This window comes from Callospermophilus lateralis, chromosome 15 (genome assembly GCF_048772815.1).
Source record: "Callospermophilus lateralis isolate mCalLat2 chromosome 15, mCalLat2.hap1, whole genome shotgun sequence".
NCBI lineage: Eukaryota > Metazoa > Chordata > Mammalia > Rodentia > Sciuridae > Callospermophilus > Callospermophilus lateralis.
Window position 1 is genome coordinate 40059318 of NC_135319.1, and position 21412 is coordinate 40080729.

General features: G+C 32.8%; 1 protein-coding gene and 1 pseudogene across 1 annotated transcript in view; both read right to left on the bottom strand.

Moving 5' to 3' along the window:
• The window catches only part of Ctnna3 (catenin alpha 3), a 1643966-nt gene that overhangs the window by 1303003 nt on the left and 319551 nt on the right, over positions 1 to 21412 (bottom strand). The gene's annotated exons all lie outside the window — the stretch shown is intronic.
• On the bottom strand, positions 14605 to 15135 carry LOC143381016 (large ribosomal subunit protein uL11 pseudogene; annotated as a pseudogene).

The window sequence follows — 21412 nt, forward strand, 5'->3', positions numbered from 1 at the left end:
GCTGGTGTAATCAGGTCTACACTGTCATTTGTATGAAAGTATACACATATAATTATGCACAATTCATAATAATTCATATTGATAATGACTTGCTGGTTTACATATTTACCATACTACACTTTCATCATTATTCTAAATCATACTCCTACTTATGAAAAAGAATTTTACTAAAATCATGTCCACATTTACCCATAATAGACTTATGTAACTTGTATTTATAGTATTTCTTTATCAAATTGTTTTCTTTCAGATTAATTTAATCTCATGTTATTTGGTGCATCATGTCCCAAGAAGCAAGAACCTATGTATAGCCTATTATTAGCCTTTTGTGTGTGTGTTTTCTTTTTATGTAAATGTACATTATAAATTTCAAAATAACTATAAATAAAATATATATAATATATATTAGCCTAAGTGTGTAGTAGGCTATTCCACCTATTTGTGTAAGTATACCATATATGTATATATACATGTACACACATATATGAATATATTACATACAATATATAGTAGGTTATTCCATCTATGTGTAAGAACACTCTATGATATTTGCACAAGGATGAAATAACCTAACAATGCATTCCTCAGTACACATCACCACTGTTAAGCATGCATAATTGTAACGCTAATAAAAGGAGAATCAGTGTTTGTATGTGTACACACATGCACATACATGTAGAATTGGTAAGAAAAATCAATCATAATCTTTTCTAAACAAAGTCAATAAAGATTTAATATTGAGGGCTGGGGATGTGGCTCAAGCGGCAGCACGCTCGCCTGGCATGCGTGCGGCCCAGGTTCGATCCTCAGCACCACATACAAACAAAGATGTTTTGTCCGCTGATAACTAAAAAATAAATATTAAAAAAAAATTCTCTCTATTCTCTCTCTCTCTCTCTCTCTCACTCAAAAAAAGATTTAATATTGAAAAGTTCAAAAACAGTAAACTATAATATTTAGAAATATGGGTATAAATACTAGAAGAAATAATTAAAAGACTTAAAATAGTTGCCTCTGAGCCATGAGAACAGGACAATAGGAAGGCTGAGACATAGAACTGAAGTTTTTATAGTTATTTAACTTTTGTACATATTATCTGGATAAAAGTAAAAATGAAGTGAAAAAATTTATTTTTTCATTTGCAAACACTGTATTAAATATCAGAAAAAACAGCTAAAACAGTTTTAAAATTATTATCTAAAAAAATTGGAAAGTAGAAAGGGGTTAAGCAAGAGACTATTCTTTTTCATTTGAAGCTTTTCAATACTATTTGATTTTAACTTTACACATGATAATCTGATAAAACTTTAAAAATTGAAATTTTCAAAAAGAAACTGTTTAATCTGAAATGACTGAAACCTGAGAATAAGTAGAATTTGTTTTTTGTACAGTGAGTCCAATCTTTAGAAAAAAATTTATATGAGGAGTAAAGAACTCAACATTAGCTATGTCCTGGTAAAATCAATAATTTAAAACTGTGTGCCCCTATGTTTTTTACTTTTTAAACTCACAATTAGAATTTTAAGAAGTTCATATTGGATGTTTTAAGGACTTCAATTATTACAAAGAGTAAATTGCTATCAATATGCAGTACTATACCTACTAAAACTGCATAATATACATAATGTACAACTCAGAATTGTTCAACATAATATAATTAACCTTGAGTTAATTACTTAATTACTTTATTAACTAAAACCAGTTAAATATAACAAATATTAAATACCGTGTGTGTGTGCGTATGTGTGTTTCTTAGACTTTGTAGGAGATAAAAAGTTAATATATTAATCTCTATTTGTTAAGGAGTTTATAATCTTGAATGAACCATAAGATGTACAGTGATAATTGTTTAAAACTAGAAAATTTTAAAGGGACATAAAAGGTAAAGTGAAGAGAAAATTATTTATAATTCAGAGGACTATGGAGGAAATAGTCTTTGGAAATAATAGGATTTAAACAAGAAGCAACACACAGAGAAAATTATCTGAGAGTAAAATAATAATAATACAAAGCCCAAGAGAAGGAAAGTGTGGCATATATCAGTGCAGGATATCATTCATTTTGGCTGGATCACAAGGTGGATAAAGGTAACAATACAAAACAAATGAAGAAAATAGTATAGGTGTAGAACATGGGACTCCTTGAGAGTGAAGTTAAACATTTTGTAAGTCAAATCATTAAAGGTTGTGGTCAACAAGTAACTTATTCAGTTCTATTATTAAGGGAAATTAATCTGAAAATCTATATGGGAAGAATTAAAGGGGAAGAGATGAGAGTCATGCTTCATGTAAAATTAATAGGTAAGAGGGGAAAATTCACATTCTTTGAACAGAAATCTGGACATACATTTTGAGGAATATCATCATTGTCAAACAATGTATGCATTTCAAATTCACATCAATGTTTTATGAACCATAGAAAATGTTTTAGAGAAGTCATAAACAAGCAATGTATACATCTCTGTAAGCTTTATGTTTGTATTATTGATCAAAATAGTTCCTGTTCATCGAGAAGAGGAATAGATATCTTTAGGCAGAAAAGAAAAAACTGGAGATGTGAAAATCCCCCCTACTTATTTTCCCCTTACTTACTTTACTCCTCAAAATAAAATTATGAGTAACTAATTTTATAAAATGTGAACATATCCGATAAGTAGACATATGGCCATAGAAGCAAATGAGCAGACCAACTTGAAGTCCTAATTTGTCAAAAACAAGCACATGAGTATCACTGATCTGTTAATGTTGACAGAAAGGCTCATTTTGACTATTCCTTTTGTATGGATAAATGAAGGGATTTCAAACTTTAGTTTTTAGTTTCTCTACACAGAAAAACTAAAATCAGCCCTCCCCAAAGTACATATGAACCTAATAATTTTTAGATGTTGTTTTGGTATATCTTACAAACATTGGCAGGACAGCAACTCAGAAGGGGAAAAATGTCTCAAACCCTTGAGATCTGTAGTGAATGCTAATGTATTTGTATATGATAGATTTAATACAGAACTGAGAATAAATGACTTTCAGCAGCTGTACTCTAGACCTATAAATCGCTCTGAGTACTACCAAATCCATACAGAGGAAGAACAGCTGGATAATTTACACCACCAGCATTTGTCAAGAAAAAGCTGAAAATACAGAACCTGATTTCTCCTTTTTTCATAGTACACACTTCGACAAAAATTAAAAATTATCCTTCTACAATCTATTTGGTTAAGCACATCTATTAACATCTTGACATGTGCTTCTTTGAAATACAGAATCCTTAATTCACCTTTCTTTGAGGAACACTTTTTAAAAGGATAAAAACAGCAAATGAAGAAGTTTTCCTTATAATCAAATGCAAGCACAAAGAAAAGCCTGCTAATGTTTATTTTGTGTTCCAATTGCTATGCTCTGGTAAAATCCTACAAAAGGAAACACATTAACCAGATGACTTGCAGAGCACAATGATACCAAAAATAGTACTTAAGTTAATACACTAATTGTAAAGTTGCAGAGATTAAGTTCATCATTCTAGTTCTTGGATAAACTTAGAGAGAGAGAGAATTTAAAGTTTAATATAAAGGCTGTCTTAAGCTTCCTAAAGAATAATACCAGCAGTAAAAATGTGCTCCATATAAGTGAATTTCGTAAATAGAAAGCTGCAGTCACTAAAGGAATATTAGCTCTTGTGTAAGCAACCAAATTACTCTCTTGTAACTTCCATTAAAGTCAACACAACCAAATGCCTAAGGGTTGATTTTGCTCTCAAATCTACTGTTGAGTTTTCATATGTGACTATAGTTCATAAATAAGCCATATTACCTTGATGATAATAACAAAGGCAAACTCTAAAGACCCCACATGGAGCCACAGTGCCCTCTAGGTAGAATTTGACCTTATGTAAAAATTTGAACCTATTTGCAAATGGACCTCTCTCAGGTTCAAAAATCTAAGCTCCTCTCAAACAATGATAATTTAAAATATTCAACCAGTTGGCTTTATATTCTCCAAATCATGCAATCTAGTGGACTCTATTTTCAATATTACATAAATGCTCAGTTAGGAATATACACAGAGTGACAGGAGAACAAGCAGCTTTATTTGCCTGCCAACTTCACATCAGCTGGAAACCAAAGAGAGGGGTGAGGTTAATCTTAATTGATGCCTGACAATCTTTTTTTTCCCCAGTACAGTACTCTTCTAATCACTTCATCTTGAAATCAGATAGCTTGGAGTCCAAACAGGACACCTCTCTGTCAATTGTCCTTAAGCTGAATTCTTCTCAGCATACAACCACAGCCTCACTGCATGTGAAAACATTTAACAGGCTGCCAGGGAAAGATTCAAAGTCATCTAATACTAGAAAGTAGGCATAGATTGATAAAGAATCCAAGCCCTAAAATGTCACAAAGAGCTGAGAAGCTTGAAAAAGACACACTAATTTATGTGAAATAAGTGTCATTCAGATAAACAGGAGGACTTCTTGAAAGTTATACTGCTTACTAGTTCACAGCATGAACCGCCAACCAGATGGGTAATTGGGCAGCAGAACTGCCAAAGGAGAAAGCTTTGCACTGCACTAATCTAGAAATACAGGGGATATACAGATTATATACCTGGCCGGGGTAGGGGAACAAAAAAACAGGTAACATTGCTCATGGGCCACTAAGTCCACCATACTTTATACATTTATATGATTCTCTTCCCAACACCTCTGTCAAGACTTTGGATTTCTTCCATAATCCCTCTTGTCCATTAAACGGAGGTAACTTTAAATGCCCTACCATACTTACCTGTGCTATAACCCTGAAGTTGACCTTATCTCTCATGTTAAAATATCTTGTGGTTCCAAACTCTACCAAGTTTATTCTAGAAATAGTCCCAATTTTTTCAAACGTCCATTAAACAGAGCTCTTAAACAAAATCAATACTTTATTAATTCACACTTGTGGAAGCTAAATCATTATAACAGCAGAGAAAATTTAAAGAATAGAGAAGAGAATTTTGTTTCTCATAGTTTGTAATGCACTAAAGTATCTTCACTATGTTAAAATTTCTGGCCTCAAATAATCATAACATTGAAGTTTTAAGATTTTTGCTCACTCTATTAATATAAATGTATGCTTATCTTTTTCATGAAGATATTTTAATAAGTCAAAACTACCATACCTACTATTATACCCCAAACTACAACACCACTACTTAATAAATGGCTAACCCTTAGTGATTCATCAAAAAGCATCATTTTCACTTATTATCTTTAACCATCTCAGCCCACAGGAGCCCCTCTCTCATATGAAGTTCTACATAATTTATTATTTGTAGCATAATATAGTAGTTAAAAGCACAGGGTTTTAATGCTAGACAACTGTGTCAGGGTTCTACCACTTATTACTCATGAAACTACAGGTGAGTCACTTTACCAACATGACTTATTTCTTATATCTAAAAGGGAAATGATAATATCTATTTTATAATATATTTATGAGAAATAAGATATAGTAGTATTTATGATTCAATAGGAACAGGAAAAGATAAAAAATAAAATTTTTTTAAATGCAACTCAATAATAAAAAAACCACCCAATTTAAAAATGGACAAAATAATGGATACTTACAAAGGAATATATATGTAAATGGCCAATAATCACATGAAAATATACTCAAAAGCATAGTCAATAGAAAAATACAAATCAAACAACCATCAAGATGCTAAAACACATCTACCAAAGGCTACTGGAATGCTCACACATTTGTTCAATGGGAAGTAAAGTGGTACAACTTATTTAGAAAAGTCTGTCTCTTAAAAATTAAAAATAAATCTAGCCTATGACCACATAATTTCATTCCAATGTATTTACTCAAGAAAAAACAAGAAAGACTTGAAACATGTGCATGATAGACTTCCATAGAAAGATATGCATGTAAATATAAATAGCCCCTGTATTTATAATAATCAAAACCTGAAAACAACTCAGATATCAATCAATAAATAAAAAATGTACAAAGTATGGTATATGTGTTAGTCACTGTGGAAAAAATACCTGAGAAAATAAACTTAGAAGTAGGAAAAGTTTATTTTGGCTGATGGTTTCAGAAATTTCACCCCATGGTTGGTTGGCCTTGTTGCTTTTGGACCAGTGATAAGTCAGAACATCATGGTGGGAGTGCATGGGAGAAGCTGCTTGCATCATGGCAGCCAAGAAGCAAAATTAAAGAGAGGGAGAAATATCCCTTTCAAGGTCACATCCCCAATGGCCTAATTTCTTTCCATGAAAGAAGATATAAAGCAAACTCTAAATTCTAAAATTTGGATGAAATTAAGAATAAAAGAAATACTATTTTTGTATCAGACCAAAAAAAGATGTGAAGGGTAAGACTCAAAAGGTCCATCAGATAATGACAAAAGGAATGTTTACCAACAAGTAATTATAATTTTCAACTTGCATGGCCCCAAAAGCATAAACATGAATATTTGAAATAATAATTGACTGAATTATGAAAAGGTCTTGCAAATTTATATTCACCATGACAGATTATAACACATCTCTTTTGGTAATTAAAAATTAAGGAAACAGAAAGTTACTAAGGATATGTAAAACTTGAATAACATTATTATTAAGTTTAATCTAATGAATAAATACAGAATTCTACATTAAATTAGAAAATATATACTCTGATTAAAGCATTCATAGGACATTTACACAGTTGACCACACATTGAGTCACAAAGCAAAGCAAATCTCAGTAAACATGAAGAATCAACACTAATCAGCCATATTTTCCTACTGATCTCATATTAAATTAGAAATAAGTAAAAATATTCCAAACAATAATTGCTAAATGTATGGTTTCTATTAAATATTGGACATTCTTCTAAGTATTTGATTATACTAGCACTTTCAATCCTCATAAAAACTGTATGAAGCAGGTAATGTTATTATTGCTATTTTAGAGATGAGCAAACTAAGGCAAAAAGAGAATAAATTTCTAAATAACCACATACACACTGGTACACACATGTAAGTGATGAGGCTCAGTTGTGGTCCCTGGCAACCTTGCTCTGGAGAAGGATCTCTTATCCCAAGTAACATTAGAATCAAAGAAATCTTCTTCATGTAAATTAGATAATAGATGAGAAACTATGATGAAAATACAACAGCTAAATATTGCTTGAAGGGGAATACAAAGCTTTAAATATTTATGTTAGAAATTATTTTTAAAAAACAAGTGAATATGAATAACCAAATCAAGAAACTGGTTGTGAGGTGGAAGGTGGGGCAGGTGGCAAGGAAGAGTATTTCAAAGCCTAAGGGAATAGAGAGAAGAAAATGGTACTGATAAAATCAGAATTATCGAAATGAAAAATCAAGGTTAACAAAGTCAGATGACTACCTCTAAGTTCAGAAAAATAGAACCAAACTAGATTCTTCCCATTGGTGCTTACAAAGTTTAGGAGGCATGCATCTCATTAAAAATGATCCTAATGTCTTCTGTGATTCACATATGTTCCTGAACTTTCTCCGTTCCATGTTAAATCAATAAATTTCTTTATCAATCTTTACTAATTCCGCTTTCTAGACTTACATTAATTCCTATAACTTTCTGAACTTTTTCCATTTCTTCAAGTTATTCTAAATGTATGGATCCTAGAACTAACACAGAACTTCAATGGGAATCTGAATGACCCTGTGTATAGCTGGAAAATTATTTGTGGGTCTTACATTATAAATATTTAGAATTATTATATAAAATGAACTTCAGGGCTGCGGTTGGCTCAGTGGTAGAGCACTGGCCTGGCATGTAAAAAGCCCTGGGTTAAATCCTCAGCACCACATAAAAATAAATAAATAAATAAATAGAGGTTTTTTCAAAAGTGTGTTAAAAAATGAACTGCAGTATAATTCAGAAACTTTAAAATTGTGCAAATAATACTAGTGGGGCTTCAGAAGAATATTACCAAAATAAAGACTTCTCAAGACTGGGTATTCATTGTCATCGTTGTAAATTAAATCTGCACACATCATCTTCAATATTATACAAGTGATTTTAATGGATTACAGAACAATTTAGGAACGTCTAGTTATTATAAGAAATTCCTGAAACAACCTTTTTAGCAGGTTGTAAAGTAAAAGAGTACCTTATCTAATTTCTCTATTTGCTTTACAAACCGATAACAAAAATCCTCAAAAAAAGTCAGCAGGAATTGCAGTAGGATTTAAATATGTTTAATATAGCTTCATTTCTAGGAAACCTATGCAAAAGAAACATTCAGATATTGAAATAAATGCTAATGGACAGAGATTCTCAGTTCAGTATTCTTTTTTAATATCAAAAGCTAGAAACAAATATTTAACAATAGTTATTGTTAAATTAACTATACCCATATAATGTAATATTATATCTCCATTGTATTTGTATATAAAAAAAATCAATTCCATGGGGAAATGTTTGATATAAAATAAAAAGCAAACTATAAAATTAAACAACATTGAAATATATGCTGATGAAATATTATTTCTGAGAATTGCTTCAAAATAATATAACTGACAAAACAAGATGAGTCATAAACTAATAATTATTGAAGTTGTTTATTATGTTATTATTTGTGTATGTTTGAAGTGTTCTATAACAACATTATGTTATAGGTTTATTATGTTATTATTTGTGTATGTTTGAAGTGTTCTATAACAACATTTTAAAAAACATATATAAGCCCCTTTAGTTATAATTACAAATCTGTTTACAACCATACAAAAAATATTATAATATCACTATTTCATATTATATGACAAAACTCTCATCTTGAATAAAACACCATCAAAATAAGAAGGTTGGCCCTTTCTTATTAACACTTTTCTAATCAGACTTCTAAGTATACAGGTATTCTGGGTCTTCCAGGATAGTACTTTAAAATGTTTGCCTTATTTCCAGGCACAGGGGCATTTGTGTATAATCCCAGCTGCTCAGGAGTCTGAGGCAAGAGGATCCCAAGTTTGAGTCCATCCTCAGTAACTCAGCAAAACCCTGTCTTAAAAAAAAATAATAAAAATAAAAAGGGCAAAGCTGAGGATGTAGCTCAGTGACAGAGAGCCCCTGGGTTTAATCCCCAGTACTAACAATAATAATTACTAATAACATTGGGCTGGGGATGTGGCTCAAGTGGTAGCTCGCTTGCCTGGCATGCGAGCAGCCCAGGTTCCATCCTCAGCACCACATACAAACAAAGATGTTGTGTCCGCCAAAAACTAAAAATAAATGTTAAATTTCTCTCTCTTTCTCTTTAAAAAAAATTAATAATAATTACTAATAAAATGTTTGATTTTTTAATATTAGCTTTCAAATGGAAATTCATATGATTAAAAAATGCTTGACTTCATTTTGTTGAATCACCTTAATCTATTAAATTCATAATTCTTCATAAGATGTCTCTTTCTACTTCTATGAAAATCTCTTTCTCAGATTTTCTGAGAATCCCTGTGGTTATTTGCTCAATGCCCACTGCCTTCTGAGAATACTGGTTCCCAGTACACCAGAATGGTCCTTTATTGAGTGGTTATATATAGTTCTAATGAAGACAAAACAGATAAAACGGGGGAAAAGAAACCTACAGTTGGGTACTAAGAAGTCAGAGAAGCTGAATGCTTCTTAGTCCGTAAAAGTAAAGAGGCATTCAGCTTTTCTAAACTAATGAGGAAGAATTTCCCTGTCGGTGTGGTAGGAAAGACATGACTTTTGGAGAATGAAACAAGTCCAAAGTAGTCCCGAATATAAAATAGTTTTTTACAAATGTGGAAGGTAAAAGCTTTCCTTCAATATAGCTTTCAGCAAAACCAACATTGGTTAGTGATGGTTTAAGTATACGTAAACTTTGGATAAGGCAAAGAAATATTAAGTCCCGAGTTGTATAATTTAGGGGCAACAATTAGAAAAATTGACATTTGGGATCCATACTAAATAAGTGACATGTAGCAGTGTACACTGAACACATAGTACATTGAATCAGTCAGACACCATAAAGTTGAAGCAACAGAAGGCTTCCAAAGACTAAGATTGGTCTTAGTGGATATACATAATGACAACCTTTCAAACTTGGAAAGTGCCATATAATCCTCAAATCTAAGTTCCTAATTAAATATGTAAGAACTCTAAATAATTAAATAATTTGCTAAAAGTCACACAGCCAATTCTAGTCACAGCTATTATAAAACCAAGGTTTTTGACTCAAGGCACTTTCAACTACTCCTAGATGATAAAGTATATTTAGAGAGATGGAAGAAGGAAAGAAAGAGAAAGTGACATAAAACTTGAATGGAGAATTTCATTCATAGAAAATGATAGATGATATCTATCATTTCTTCATAAAAATCATCAAAATCATATGTATTACACCACTATGTAAAATATATTAAATAATGTATCTTGTAATTGTAAAAATCTACCAATTTTACACATTTTCACCATTATCATTTCCATTTTAACCATTCTCCCATTACTAATTTTAATTCACCATCTTTATCCTTTCAGAAAAAATAGAAATCCAGTCAAATTTCACTCAAAAATGATCCAGCCAAAGAGTAAGGCTGAGCTAGATAAATAAGAAGACTAATAGCAGCAATGAAGAATTGTTCCGCATTTTCAAATTTATTTCCTAACAAAAATGTTCACTTAGGCTTGCTCCCCGCTCAGTAGGTTATTTATTATCTAATCTATGTAATTCATTACATTTAATCACTTGATTCAGTTGCAAGTCCTTTTGTTTTCCTTGTGCAGCACCCTCACTAAATGTAAAATATATAAGCACCTTGAGTGCTTTTTATTTACACTTCTGAGTGACTAAAAAATTTATTTGATTGCAAAGCCTAAAAAGAGGCCAATAATTCAGGAAGAAAATGCATAGCATGGCTTCTACACTCAAACTTAATTTTTTCCTGATATGTGCAATGCTTTATAATTTGCAGAAATCTTTAAATATTTATAGTTCAGTAGAGACTCCTTATTAATGAAGTTTATTCAGAATAAAAATTACTTTTCCAATATACTTCAATTTCATAGATTGTTACTGTCATTTATATAATATAGCATCAAAATGCCTAATGGGACTATTATTATTAAATGATTAATCATGAATAATTGATACATAATCAACTTACTTTAGTTTTGAATATAAATATCCCACCAGCCAAATGAGCCAAATTTAATCTATTCTATTTTTTAAAGGATACTTTCAATAAAATAAGAATAATAATGATTTCCTGGTCCTGGGGAAAGGTCTTTGGATGATGCTTTCATGTTGTGCAATCCATTTATTCATTGATCCATCAAGGAAACATTGACTACTTACTACAAACATTACCTTATGCTAGGCCTTCATGACAGTGCAGAGTTGCCTCAATGTGGCCAACAGGAGAATGATAAGTATTATTTTAATGACTTTCTAAATAAAATTTATATAATTATTATCTTAAGGAAATTAAAACAGAAATAAGACTGTCATGGTAAATATTATTTTTAGCTCATACTTTCCATTAGAAATAATTCTATTCTAATCATTAAGCAACTTGGTCCAAAAGTTATTTTAATCTAAAATTTTAAAGCTGTATACTGAATCTCCACTCTATTTCAGATATTGCCACTCTTGGCCATACAAAAGTGTTCCTTATGTTCAAGGAGATCAAAGCCTAATTGTGGAAAGAGAGTCAAATACATTAACCAAACAGAAAATGTCATGATAAATGTTTTCTGAGGTATTCTTCCATGAGAACACAAATCCAGGTAGGATGCAGAGGATGTACTTTGCAGGAAAAGATTTCTCAGAGAAGAAACATTTGATTGAGTACTAAGGAGGAGGAAGAACAGAAGAAAGAGAGAAGAGGGGAGTTTTTTTAAGGAAGAATAAGGAGATATTAAATTGAACAAAATATATTATGTTCATGTACAAATATTCCACGATGAAATCCACTATTCTGTATAATTATTATACACCAATAAAGAAAAGGTAAGGGAAGAGACAGGAGAAGGCGAGGCACTCCAACAGAGAGAATTAAGTTCTTGCATAAGTAAACTAAATGATCAAAATAAACAGTCCTAAACACAAAATGTGCTCTAGGAATATTAAGAAATGAGGATAAATAAACTCATTTTTCTATTCCCTGCTACATGTTACAGAGTCTGCATTTATATTTACTAACAGAAGAATTAAAGAAAGAATAAGGAAAGAAAAGGAGGGAGAGAACATTCTCATGAGCAAAGCCAATCTGAAGTTGTGAGTAGCCTTCAATGCTAGGCCTAAATGTTGAGATTTCATTTTGAAGTAACAGGGAGCCAAAGGCTTTTTATCAACAAGATGATATAACATGACTGATTTTATGGAAGACGGTGGATTAAGTAAATACAAAGACAGAGAATTCATTAAAGAGGTTACAGCAACATATAGGTAAGAAAATGGGGAAGTCCTATGCAGGACAGAGAATGGGAACAAGGGATAGAACTTAGACATTGTTGAGAAACAAATTTTTGGTATTGACATGTTGAATTTCAGATTTCTAGATTGGTGTCTAGGAGAACAAGCGATACTCCTAACTAAGACTGAGAATACAGAAGAGGAAGGTTAGTATGGTGGTGATAATAAAAGAATATTAAGATATATATGTGTGTGTGTGTGTGTGTGTGTATGTGTGTAGTGTATAATATAATGTGTACTGTGTAATTTGTGTATTGTAATACTATGGAAAATGTTTCAACATGTAAGTTTCTGAGAATTCCCAGGAATCAATATTACATATTACTGAGTTCTTACTGATTCATTTAACCATACAAACAGAAATAAATAGAAAACTATGTGTAATTTTCTTTTTTATTTTTAATACATTATAGTTATACATAATAGTATTTTGACATATTCATAAACACATATAACACAGTTTTCTTCATTTCAATCCCCAGCACTGCCACCTGTCTTTACTCCTCCCTCACCCTAGTAATTACATTTTAATAACATATATATTGAGATATAATTCATTTATCACAAACTTCAACCTTTTAAATTCACTGGATTTTATTATATTCACAAAGTTGTATAACGAATTTTTGAAAACTTTCATCAACCCATAAAGAAATCCTGTACTTATTAGCAATCATTCCCCATTCACTCTTCCCCACAGCCCTTGGCAATTACTAATGTACTTTCTGTTTCTATAGATTTGCCTATTCTGGATTTTTCATATAAATGTAATCATATGCTTGGTCTTTTGTGACTATGTTTTTTTTTTCCTTTTAGCACAACATTTCAAGGTGCATATATGTTGTAGCTTGTCATAGTACTTCTCCTTTTTTACCTTTTTTTAATTCTTATTTTTGGCTTTCACTGTATTTTTAAATTTTTTAAATTTTTATGTGTTCCTTTTAGATATATATGACACCAGAGTATATTTTGACTTATCATATATACAGAGTACAATTTATCCTAATTAGAATACTAATCTTGTGTTTGTACATGATGTAAAGTTTCACTGGTAGTGTATTTATATATGAACATAGGAAAGTTATGTCCAATTCACTCTACTATTTCCTATTCCCATCTCCCCTCCCTTCCTTTCATTCCCCTTTGTTTAATCCAATGAACTTCTATTCTCCCTTTCCCACCTTATTGTGTGTTAGCATCCACATATCAGAAAGACCATTCAGCCTTTGGTTTTCTGGGATTAGCTTATTTCACTTAGCATGATAGTCTCCAGCTCCATCCATTTACTGGCAAATGCTATAATTTCATTCTTCTTTATGATAAGTTTTTTTTGGTGGGGGTTACTAGGGATTGAACTCAGTGGCACTTGGCCACTTAGCCACATTCCCAGCCCTATTTTGTATTTTATTTAGAGACAGGGTCCTACTAAGTTACTTAGCACCTTGTTTTTGCTGAGGCTGGCTTTGAACTCATGATCCTCCTGCCTTAGCCTCCCTAGTCACTGATATTACAGGTGTGTGCCACTGAGCCCAGCTATGGCAGATTTTTTATTGGTTCTTTTTAGTTATACATTACTGTAGAATCCATTTTGACATAATTATAAAAGCATGGAATATATCTTATTCTACTTCAGTCCCAAGTATCTCCCCTCATCCCAGCCCCTGCTCCCTTCCCTCTACTCTACTGATCTTTCTGCCATTTACACATAGGTTTTGTTTTTGTTTTGGGTTTTGGTGCTGAGGATTGAACCCAGGGTTTGCTTAACCACTGAGCCACATCCCCATCCTTTTTTATATTTTACTTAGAGACAGTGCCTCACTAAGTTGCTAAGGGCCTCACTAAGTTGCTGAGGCTGACTTTGAACCTATGATCCTCCAGCCTCATTCTCCCAAGCCATTAAGATTACAGGCATGTGCCACCACAACAGGCTACCCATAGTTATATTTTTAATCAATTTCTTGTGGGTGTACATGATGGTGAGATTCACTGTGGTATACTCATATATGTACATAGGAATGTTATGTCAGATTCAATACACTCTTTCTTTATCCCATACTCCTCCTTTCATTCCCTTTTGTCTACTCCACTACACTTCTATTCTTTTTTTAGCCGACTGGTTGTCAGATGATCCTTTATTAAAATATTTTCCCACTCACTTATTAACTAGCTGGTACCACTGTACCACTACTGATGTCATATATGATTTCATAAGGGTGGTGGCCATCAACATTACAACCCACAGACTGGTCAGTCCTCAGAATCTCCATAAGGTTCCAGAAAGTTCTCTAGCTAAGGATGGTGACACATCTGTTGGACAATGTTGACAATTTCATTAAAGCTGATATTTCCACTGTGTTCAGTGTTTTTTTTCTTTCTTTCTGTCTCTTGGTGGCTCCTTGAGGACTTTTATTATCAGGCCAGAGACCAAAGGTACCACTTCAATTTGGACTTATCTGTTCTGAATGGTCAGTTTCACTATAATCCTCAGACCCATCCAATAATCAGTTGCTTTGGCAATGTCATTACCAACCTTTTTTTTGGAGACAGACTCTGGGGGCCTATATTGGCCAGATGTGGCCAGGGCAAATGTGGCACCAACCTTGCTGCTGGTGTACTTTCAGGTACGAAATTTTGATTTAATTGGGGTCAAATTTGGGCGGCATTGTGGAAGCGGCTGGTGTCAGATGAACCCGAATTCAGGATAACCTCCTTTGATTAATAAATCACTATTATTGTGAATTGGCTTCCACATATCAGAGAAAACATTCAAACTTTGGCTTTTCAGGATGGACTTATTCCACTTAGCCTGATAGTCTCCAGATCCATCCATTTACCAGCAAATGTAAAGTCATTCTTCTTTATGACTGAGTAATACCTCATTATGTATATATACCACATTTTCTTTATCCATTCATCTGTTGAAGGACACCTAGTTTGGTCCAATAGCTTAGCCACTGTGAACTGAACTGCTATTGATGTGGCTACAACACCACAGTATACTGATTTTAAGTCCTCTGGATATATATTAAGGAGTGGAATAACTGGGCCAAAGGGTGGTTCCCTTCCTAGTTTTTGAGGAATTTCCATACTGCTTTCCATAGTGGTTATATCAATTTGCAGTCCCACCAACAATGTATGAGTATACTCTTCTCCCCACGTTCTCACCACTTGATCCACTTTGAGTTTTATGCAAGGTGAGAGATAGAGGTTAAATTTCATTCTTCTACATATGGATTTCCAGTTTTCCCAACATACTCTGGAAACTCTTAAGAAAACTCTTTCTTCCAATGTATTTTTTAGCACTTTTGTCAAATATGAGATAACTGTATATATGTGGGTTTGTCTCTGTATCTTCTATTCCATTCCATTGGTCTTTTCCTGTTTTTTTTTCTTTTTTGTATATTTTAAAGAACAGAGATTTATTCATAAAGAACAAAGGTTTATTCTATGAATCAAGGTTTTCTTTAATTTTTTGATTTGTTTAATTAGTTATACATGACAGTAGAATGCATTTATGCACTCTGATATATCAAACATAGATACATAGATGGGATATAATTTCTCATTTATCTGAGTGTACATGTTGCAGAATCATATTGGTCATGTAGTCACATACATACATACAGTAATAATGTCTGTTTCATTCTATTATCTCTCCTATTCCCACATCCCTTTCCCTCTCCTCCCATCACTTCCCTTTAACCATGCTGTTTTTGTTACTGTACCCCTGTGGTGTAATTTCAGTCACTTTTCTCAGTAAGGATTGCTTTGGCTATTCTGAGTCTCTCATTTTTCCAAATGAATTTCATAACTGCTTTTTCTATTTCTATGAAGAACATCATTAGAATTTGATGGGAATTGCACTGGATCTGTATAGCACTTTTGGTAGTATGGCCACTTTAATAGTATTAATTCTGCCTATTCAAGGACATGGGAGGTCTTTCCAACTTCTAAGGACTTCCTCAATTTCTTTCTTTAGTCTTCTGTAGTTTTTACTGTAAAGGTCCTTCACCTCTTTTGTTAGATTGATTGCAGGGATTTTTTTTTTTTTTTGAGGCTGAATGAGATAACTTTTCCTCATTTCTTTTTCAGCAGATTCAACATTGGCATATAGAGACGTGATTCATTTAAGGGTGTTAATTTTGTATCCTGTTACTTTGTTGAATTCATTTATGATTTCTAGAAGTTTTTTGATAAAGGTTTTTGGGTCTTCCAAATATAGTATTGTGTTATTGGCAAACAGAGATTATTTGAGTCTTAATTTCCTATTCATATCACTTTAATTATCTTCTCTTGCCTAATTTCTATGGCTAAAGTTTTAAGGACTACATTGAATAGGAGTGGCAAAAGTTGGCATCTCTGCCTGGTTCCTGTTTTTAGAGGAAATGCTTTCAGTTTTTCTCCATGCAGAACAATGCTGGCCTTGGGTTTGTCATCTACAGCCTTTCCAATGTTGAGGGATGTTCCTTCTATCCCTATTTCTCTAGTGTTTTAAACATGAACTGGTGCTATACTTTGTCAAATGCTTTTTCTTTATCTACTGAGATAATCATGTGAGTCTTATCTTTAAACCTATTTATGTGATGAATTACATTTACTTATTTTCATATGTTGAACCAACCATGCATTCCTGTGATGAATCCCACTTGATCATGGTGCACTCTTTTAATACGTTTTTGTATGCAATTTGCCAATAGTTTTTAAGAATCGTTGCATCTATGTTCATCAAGAATATTGGTCTGAATTTTCTTTCCTTGATGTGTCATTTCCTGGTTTTAGTATCAGAGTCATACTGGCTTTATGGAATGAGTCTGAAAGGGTTCCCTCCTTTTCTATTCCATGGAATAATTTGAGGATGATCAATATTAGTTCTCCCTTAAATGTCCAGGAGAACTTGGCTGAGAATCCTTACAGTCCTGGGGTTTCCTTTGTTGGAAGGCTTTTGATGGCTGCTTCAATTTCATTACTTAAAGTTGATATTTTAGGTTTTCTGTATCCTCCTGGTTTAATGCAGGTAAGACACATGTCTCTAGGAATTTGTCCATTTCTTCAAGATTTTCTATCTTGTTGGAGTATAAATTTTCAAAATAATTTCTTATAATGTAAATTTCAGTAGTATCTGTGGTGATATTTTCTTTTCATCTCAAATTTTGATTATTTGAGGGTTTCCTCTCTTTCTTTCAATTCACTTAGCTAAGGGTTTGTCAATTTTATTCTTTCAAAAAACCAACTTTCCATTTTGTTAATATTTTTGAAATTTTTATCTCAATTTTATTGATTTCAGCTATGATTTTAATTATTTCTTGTCTTCTACTGACATGGGTATTGGTTTGTTATTATTTTTCTAGGGTTTTGAGATGTAATGCTAAATTATTTATTTGGTATCTTTCTATTCTTTTAATGTATGAGCTCAATGCTATAAACTTTGCTCTTAGAACCACCTTCATAGTGTCCCAGAGATTTTATTATATTTTATCACTATCTTAATTTACCTCTATTTTTTAATTTATCCTGATTTCTTCTGGTATTCATTTATCATTCAAAAGTGTATTATTTGGTCTCCAAGTTTTAGAGTAGTTTCTATTTTTTATCATACTGTTGATTTCTAATTTCATTCCATTATAATCTGAGAGAAAGTAAATTATTGTCTCTTTTTTATATTTGCTAAGATTCGCTTTGTGACCTAAAATATGGTCTATTTTAGAAAATGTTCAATTTGTTGTTGAGAAGATGGATGAAATGTTCTGTAAGTTGTCTGTTCAGTCCAAATTATTAATTTTATTTTTTAGTTCTGTAGCTGTAGCATCTCTGTTTAGTTTCTGTTTGGATGATCTATCCAGTGATGAGAGAGGCATGTTAATATCACCCAGTACTACTGTGTGATCTATTTGATTTTTAATATTCAGAAGGGTGTGTTTGATGTATGTAGATGCTCCACTTGATCTGATAGGAGAATAGTAACTACTGCTTATTTATGAGACCCACGTGAATGGTATGTTTTTCCCATCCTTTTACCTTCCAGTCTGCCAACCTATGTCTCTTGATTGATGAGTTTAGACCATTTATATTCAGTGTTATTACTGAGAGATTATTTTTATTTCCTGTAATTTTGATTCATTTTTAGTGTTTAAATTGAATTCAATTCTCCTTTGACTATTTTTCTAGTGTAATTCCCCCCTTTTGCTTGTTTTCATTTTTATTTTTTATTTCTCTTCATGAAATATGTTATTATGTTTTGTGATGCAGGCTTTCTACTTATGAATTCTTTTAGCTTTGGCTTATTATGGAAGGTTCTATTTCATATTCAATTCTGAAGCTTAACTTTGCTGGGTATAATATTCCTGCCTGACATCCATCTTCAGAGGTTGGTATATATTTTTCCAAGACCTCCTAGCTTTTAGGGTCCAGGCTCAGAACTCTACTGAGACCCAGTTTGGTTTACTTTTAAATGTGACCAGTAATTTTCTCTTGCAGCTTTTAAAATTCTGTCCTTATTCTGTATGTTATGCATTTTCACAATAATGTGTCTTGGAGTGGATGTGTTGTGATTTTTAATTTGAATTTCCATTTCATCCTTAAGATTTGGAAAATTTTCTGATATTATTTCATTGAAAATATTGTGCATGAATATTAAATTGGACATTTTAATGTTACCCCACATTTCTTAAACATTATGACCATAATCAACATTTTTTACTCTACAGCCAACTTTATTTTCAAGATTATATACTTTGTTTTCAAGGCCTGAAAATCTATCCTCAGAGTAGTCTAATCTATTGGTGATGCATTTCATTAAATTTTTAATTTGGTTTACTGATTCCTTTATTTCAAAGACTTTTGTTTGATTCTTTTTCAGAATCTCTCTCTCTTTGTTGATCTTTAACTGCCTGTATTTTCTCTCTAATTTCACTCCTTACATTGTCTTTTAGCTCATAGAACATTTTAACATTCTAAGTTCCTTCTCTCACATTTTCTCCACTGTGGTGTCAATAAAGTCTGTTTTGAAGCATTTTGGATGTTTGAGATAGCTTGTTCCCTTGCTATTTCATATTGTTTCTACATCTATCCATCTATCAGTATGGTTCTAACTTTTTGTATTAAGTGAAGGATTACTTTCTGAGCATCATTTTCTTAAGAGCCCTGTATTGGGTGAATATCCAAATAATGATAATTTTAAGTCAATGTAAGACCTCTGCTGATCTGAATATCAGTCCCAATTTAAGTGATTCCAATGAACCCTATTTACCCTAGTCACTTCTGAGCCAGGCTTCATTTTATTCAATCTCATAAGGACAAAAAACTTGTGGTAGTTGATCTCTATTGTTCCTCAAACTCAGGTATATACCTATAATAAAGTTCTAGAACAGGTTGAAAAATTAGTTGCTAAATTTAGTAAACTTATGCCTGCAGGGTGGGCAGACCTGCAACCGACCAACAGAATAGGCCCAGTGGCCCAGAGGGGCAGAGCTGCCGCCTGCACCTGCAAGGTAGGCGAACCTGCAACAGACAGGCAGAACAGGCCCAGCGGCCCTCTGAGGGACAGAGCCGCCACCCATGCCTACAAGGTAGGCAGACCTGCGACCAACCAGCAGAATAGGCCCAGCGACCCACCAGCATGGTAGGCACAATGCCCCAATTGGAGGAGAGAGACTTTGCAACTATACAAGAGCAATATAAATATATAGGGGGAAAATTCAATAACACAACAGTTTCACCAAGCAGAAAGAAACGCGAGCAGTATGAAAAGACAAGGAAAGAAAGGACCACAAGCAATGCAGGTCAACTCAATGTTAGAAGAGGTAATATCTACAGCAGATAGAATGTCAGATAAAGAATTCAGGATATACATGCTTCAGATGATCTGAAGTCTCAAGGAAGACATTAGACAGCAAAATCAGACAATAAAAGATCACTTCAACAATGAATTACATAAACAAATCCAAGAAGCAAAAGATCAACTATACATGGAGATAGAGGTTATAAAAAACAAACAAACAGAAATCCTAGAAATGCAGAAAGCAATAAACCAACTTAAAAACTCAAATGAGAATACTACCAGCAGAGTAGAACACCTAGAAGATAGAACATCAGACAATGAAGACAAAGTATTTCAACTTGAAAAGAACATAGACAGCTCAGCAAGACTGTTAAGAAACCATGAGCAGAACATCCAAGAAATATGGGATAACATAAAGAGACCAAACTTAAGAGTCATTGGGATACAGGTAGGTATAGAGGTCCAAACCAAAGGAATGAGCAATCTGTTCAATGAAATAATATGAGAAAACTTCCCAGACTTGAAGAATGCGACAGAATCCCAAATCCGAGAAGCCTACAGGATGCCGAATGTGCAAAATCATAAGAGACCCACACCTAGACACATTATAATGAAGATGCCCAACATACAGAATAAGGAGAGAATTTCAAAAGCTTCAAGAGAAAGGAAGCAGATTACATTTAGGGGTAAACCAATCAGGATAACAGTTGATCTTTCAACACAGAGTCTGAAAGCTAGAAGATCCTGGAATAACATATTTCAAACGCTGAAAGAAAATGGGTTCCAACCAAGAATTGTGTATCCAGAAAAATTAAGCTTCAGGATGGAAGATGAAATTAAAACCTTCCAAGATAAACAAAAGTTAAATGAATTTGCAGCTAGAAAACCATCTCTTCAAAACATCCTCATCAAAACATTACAGGAAGAGGAAATGAAAAATAACAATGAAAACCAACAGTGGGAGGTAGTACAGTAAAGGGGAAAAAATAATCAAAGAGGAAAAACAAACCATGTTAACTAACATAAATAAACAAATATGGCTGGAAGAACAATCCATATCTCAATAATAACCCTAAATGTTGATGGCTTAAACTCACCAATTAAGAGACACAGGCTAGTAGAATGGATCAAAAAAAAAAAAAAAAAAGACCCAACAATATGCTGCCTACAGGAGATGCATTTGATAGGAA